This window comes from Schistocerca americana, chromosome 1, assembly GCF_021461395.2.
Source record: "Schistocerca americana isolate TAMUIC-IGC-003095 chromosome 1, iqSchAmer2.1, whole genome shotgun sequence".
NCBI classification, from domain to species: domain Eukaryota; kingdom Metazoa; phylum Arthropoda; class Insecta; order Orthoptera; family Acrididae; genus Schistocerca; species Schistocerca americana.
The window spans coordinates 608,106,397-608,112,343 of NC_060119.1; positions in this window are offsets into that span (position 1 = coordinate 608,106,397).

Below are 5,947 nucleotides of genomic sequence, written 5' to 3' on the forward strand. Positions count from 1 at the left end.
AAGCGATGACTCGCACAGTTTAGCTGTCTCCAACCTGCTCTGAGTGCTGGACCTGCCGGTCGCTACACAACACACGTGCATTAGCTCCCCGCTGTCTCAAAATGAGATTCGGCAACGAACGTTCTGCTACGTAGAGAAGGCGGAAAGGTAGACTTCCCACGAGCGTAAGTGTCTAATCCTGCGATCCTGACAGACCGCTTAACTTCGCATACCCCCTCCCCCTGCAAAACTAACTTTGTGCATTTTATTCTAGGCAGATTCAGCAATTTTTATAATTTTTGTAAGCAGGTTTAATAAAAATGAAGCATTATTGAAGAGCAGTATTTAAGTGAATACACACACAACAAATTAAATCTATTGAAGGTAAAACAAATTCGACATCTTGTTGTTTATGGCAGCTACTGCATGTTGGTGTGCTGCTGTACAGGTCACAGCCTGTGTCGGTTTCATTCGAGTAATGACATCAACAAAACACCATTTATGTATGTAAGTCTGCAAACTTTCGTGGCCGTTGTCGCTGAAGTTAAATTCTTCTAGGTTATTAGGCCGCGTCATGTTCCTTCTAAAATGATCGACGTTTCGATCCCTCTGCTGGGATCTTCCTCAGGGTCTCATGGTGTCCACTACTGCTAGAACACTGTCAGAGACGAGTGTCGCGTCCTCTTATAAAAAGGGGAATTTTCACACGTTCGTGCTGGAGAAGTGATAGTATTGGTTAAAATTCATATGGCTACCATTGGTGGGTCATAGTCATAGGCTAACATTCCCACGCTGATGCAGAAGAAGGGGCGTTGTTAGCTAATCTCCTGTGGATACCATTGGCGGCCCATCGTCATTGGATAGAAAGGCACTGTTCCACACTTACGCTGGAGAAGGGTTATTGGTTGAAATTTCTGCTACCGCTATTGGTTGGTCGTCATCATTGGCTAGATTCGAAACGGTTAGAGAATGTTTACCCCAGCAGAGAGGTCGAAACATCGATCATTTAAGAAGGAACATGATACGGCCAACAACCCAGAAGATTTTAACTTCACCTTTTATGTAATTAAGCGCTATTTTCAACACTCTTATGACACCAGACACTTGATCAATTCATCGGATAACCAATGTATATAAGAGAATTCTACTTACAGTTAAAGCAATAGCTGTTTGTAGGCACAGCGACTAACGACTCCCGCAGTACACCGTCCAGTCACATTAATTTGGTAACTTGTCAATAGCCTGAGTAGCCAGAGACGTGCAGCAAGAAAGTCATTGAGGTTCTGGAAGGTACCGACAGAAATGCGTAGCCATGCCGACTCCAATGCCGTGGCCAGCTGCGTTAGGTTATTCGGTTTAGGACCCAAGGCGTGGACAATTCGATCGAGGTGAATCCAAAGATTCTCGATTGGGTTTTAATGCGGGAAGCTTGGTGGCCAGGGGAATACGGTAAAGTCATCCTCGTGCTCTTCGAACCACACGCGTCCAATCCAAAGTGTATGACTCGTTGCATTATCCTGCTGGTAGATGCCGAGGAAAACCAAACTGCATGTAGGGATGAAGATGGTCCCCAATGACTTGTGTTGAACCATTGTGACTTGTAGAATGACAAAGTCACACGGGGCTCAACACATGTTTCACGCTGTACACGCTCACGGCCATCTGTCCGATGGCGCATAAAACCTGATTCATCTGAAAAGACCTCCTGTCACCATTTAGCAGACGACCAGTTGCGATACTGGGATGTAAATTTCAGCCTTCGTCGCCGATGGACTGCAGCCAGCACGGCTGCATGACCAGGTGCCTGTTGCGGAGGCCCGTATGTACCAACGTCCGCTGAACGGTCGTTGAGGAGACGCTGTTAACAGCCCGTTGCCTACCTGGGTAGTCAGTTGCTCAACAGTTGCGCGTCAGTTCACCCGTACACATCTCCGCGGCCGTCGTTCACCGCTGTCATCTATGGTTCTTGATGCGGCAGCCTCACCGCTGGTTTTGGATAGCGCCATTTTGCCGTGCACGGTACACGGTATCACGGCGGCAAGTGTACAGCTTACAAACTTCCACCCTTGGCCTCAAAGGCCGGCCGCGGTGGTCTCGCGGTTAAGGCGCTCAGTCCGGAACCGCGCGGCTGCTACGGTCGCAGGTTCGAATCCTGCCTCGGGCATGGACGTGTGTGATGTCCTTAGGTTAGTTAGGTTTAAGTAGTTCTAAGTTCTAGGGGACTGATGACCACAGATGTTAAGTCCCATAGTGCTCAGAGCCATTTGAACCATTTTTTTTTTTTTGGCCTCAAAGCCATCGATCATGCCCTTTTGGACATCAGATAAACCGCTCCATTATGTCCACATTCGCACTGTTTCTCGCGTCCTCCTAGGCATTCTTTATTTAGCCTCCACTGCTAGTGGTGCTGCCTGCCGTCTGTAAGTGTTTATTGCACGTTGACGTCGAATATAGGCAGTGGTCACATCAATGTGACTGGACCGTGTGTTATTAATCAGTGACAGAAGGCGTATTCCTGAAATCTTCTTTATTTATACAGTAGACTGCAGCAATCGAAACTTGGGAGCAGCAAAATTACTGGCTGAAGGGGCTCCCACCAGGCTTCCCTCTCCAGTCCTTAACCCGCATGAATCTACAAAACTGGGAAACTTTCTAGCACATGCTCGTCAACCTTCGAAAACCTACGATATCATAGCGAATTATCGGCATTGGAGAGGAGAACAACTACTCCACTGCGAAACTCCTAAATACACTCCTGGAAATGGAAAAAAGAACACATTGACACCGGTGTGTCAGACCCACCATACTTGCTCCGGACACTGCGAGAGGGCTGTACAAGCAATGATCACACGCACGGCACAGCGGACACACCAGGAACCGCGGAGTTGGCCGTCGAATGGCGCTAGCTGCGCAGCATTTGTGCACCGCCGCCGTCAGTGTCAGCCAGTTTGCCGTGGCATACGGAGCTCCATCGCAGTCTTTAACACTGGTAGCATGCCGCGACAGCGTGGACGTGAACCGTATGTGCAGTTGACGGACTTTGAGCGAGGGCGTATAGTGGGCATGTGGGAGGCCGGGTGGACGTACCGCCGAATTGCTCAACACGTGGGGCGTGAGGTCTCCACAGTACATCGATGTTGTCGCCAGTGGTCGGCGGAAGGTGCACGTGCCCGTCGATCTGGGACCGGACCGCAGCGACGCACGGATGCACGCCAAGACCGTAGGATCCTACGCAGTGCCGTAGGGGACCGCACCGCCACTTCCCAGCAAATTAGGGACACTGTTGCTCCTGGGGTATCGGCGAGGACCATTCGCAACCGTCTCCATGAAGCTGGGCTACGGTCCCGCACACCGTTAGGCCGTCTTCCGCTCACGCCCCAACATCGTGCAGCCCGCCTCCAGTGGTGTCGCGACAGGCGTGAATGGAGGGACGAATGGAGACGTGTCGTCTTCAGCGATGAGAGTCGCTTCTGCCTTGGTGCCAATGATGGTCGTATGCGTGTTTGGCGCCGTGCAGGTGAGCGCCACAATCAGGACTGCATACGACCGAGGCACACAGGGCCAACACCCGGCATCATGGTGTGGGGAGCGATCTCCTACACTGGCCGTACACCACTGGTGATCGTCGAGGGGACACTGAATAGTGCACGGTACATCCAAACCGTCATCGAACCCATCGTTCTACCCTTCCTAGACCGGCAAGGGAACTTGCTGTTCCAACAGGACAATGCACGTCCGCATGTACCCCGTGCCACCCAACGTGCTCTAGATGGTGTAAGTCAACTACCCTGGCCAGCAAGATCTCCGGATCTGTCCCCCATTGAGCATGTTTGGGACTGGATGAAGCGTCGTCTCACGCGGTCTGCACGTCCAGCACGAACGCTGGTCCAACTGAGGCGCCAGGTGGAAATGGCATGGCAAGCCGTTCCACAGGACTACATCCAGCATCTCTACGATCGTCTCCATGGGAGAATAGCAGCCTGCATTGCTGCGAAAGGTGGATATACACTGTACTAGTGCCGACATTGTGCATGCTCTGTTGCCTGTGTCTATGTGCCTGTGGTTCTGTCAGTGTGATCATGTGATGTATCTGACCCCAGGAATGTGTCAACAAAGTTTCCCCTTCCTGGGACAATGAATTCACGGTGTTCTTATTTCAATTTCCAGGAGTGTACCTTGGGGTGAAGATGGACCGTTCCCTCACATTCAAAGCCCACTGTGAAGAAACGAGCCTCAAAGTAAAAGCGCGGAACAACATCATCCGCAAACTTATAGGAACCACCTGGGGTGCCCAGCCAAAAGAGCTTAGAACATCTGCTTTGGCACTATGTTTCTCCGCCGCAGAATACGCAGCACCCGTCTGGCAAAAATCTGCACATGCTAAACATGTAGATACAGCCCTGAACGAGACAGGACGCATTATTATAGGCTGCTTACGACCTGCTCCTGTACCAAATTATGGGTATAGCACCACCACGCATTCTAAGGCAAGCTGCATCAGAAGTGGAGAAGAAAAAAGAAGAAATCGACGCTAGACATCCTTTGTTCGGACATGACCCTCAACAGCCAAGACTGAGGTCAAGAAAAAGCTTCCTACAGAAAACTATGGCAATCCGTTCATCTCCCAGAACTCGCAGAGAGGAGCTTTGGCGAGACAACCTAGCTGAAGACAATCATGCAACGGTCAAGGAGGAAATAGCCAAAGGTGACCTGGAAGACTTTGAACAGACTGCGAGGTGGGGTGTCAAGGTGCAAAGCCAACCCCAGGAAGTGGGGCTTCAGTAATGAGGAGGAAACTTGTCAGTGTGGTGACGTGCAGGACGAACAACATCTGCTAGTCTGCAGTAACTTACCGGCTGTATGCACTATCTGTGATCTTGCTGCAGCCAGCGAAACTGCTGTGATAGCCGCCGAATACTGCACTCGTCAAAAAAATATAATCATCTTGCTGCTCGTTTATCTGCTGCTTGTTTGTAGGTATTATTGAACCTGTGTCATAAATACTACTGTAAATATTTAATTTTGCAAATTTGTTATGTGAATCAATACTTAGTTTTTGTTATTATTTTGTGACCTGGACTCTAAAAATAAATAAATCGGCAAGAACTACTCCCTTGTTGAACATGAACGAGCTATGTAGGCGGCAGCTGCTTGAAATAAGCGCACTTTTGCCACAGAAAGCATGTCAGCGATAGATGTCTGTTCGTTAATTGTCATTGCTTTAAGATGTTACTTGGACGAAGTGACACTGTAGAAATGAGAGTCACAACAGTGTGCGTTTACAGTCGCTGGCCGGGGGAAAGTCTTGTTCTCGTAAGCAAAAATGGGAACACCTCTAAAAACCATCTTTTGTTGCTTGCTTCCTTCGATCAGCTTATGCTCCCTTTGTGTGCCTGCGCCCTTGGCGGTTCTCGTCACATCCAGGACAGACCTGTGCGTTTATAGCGGCAATCAGAAACATTAGATCTGGCTAGGTCCAAAATCAGTCTAACTGCCAACTAAAATAGAGAGGGTCCGTTATTAAGAATCAGATATTCCTACGAATCACCAGATTGTAGAGTCGTTCATAGACATCCTAAACTCGATGGCAAGGATAGAGCCAGAGCATACAATTAGTAACTCTGCCTTGTTCAGTATCAACTGGGAAAGCTACTCATACGTTATCAGCATGAGGACTAACAGTCTTACAAAATAATACTGAATGGATTACCTGACAAATGACAGCCCAGCCAGCTGCGCAGTCTAACGCGCTACTTCCCGAGCGGGAAGGCGTGCCGGTCTCCGGCACGAATCCGCCCGGCGGATTAGTGTCGAGGTCCGGTTTGCCGGTCAGCCTGCGGTTTTCCATCTGCCTCGGCGAATGTGGGCTGGTTCCTTTCATTCTGCCTCAGTTACACTATACGCGTACGCCATAATTACTCTACCACGCAAGCATTTGGGCTTACACACGTCTGGTATGAGACGTTCC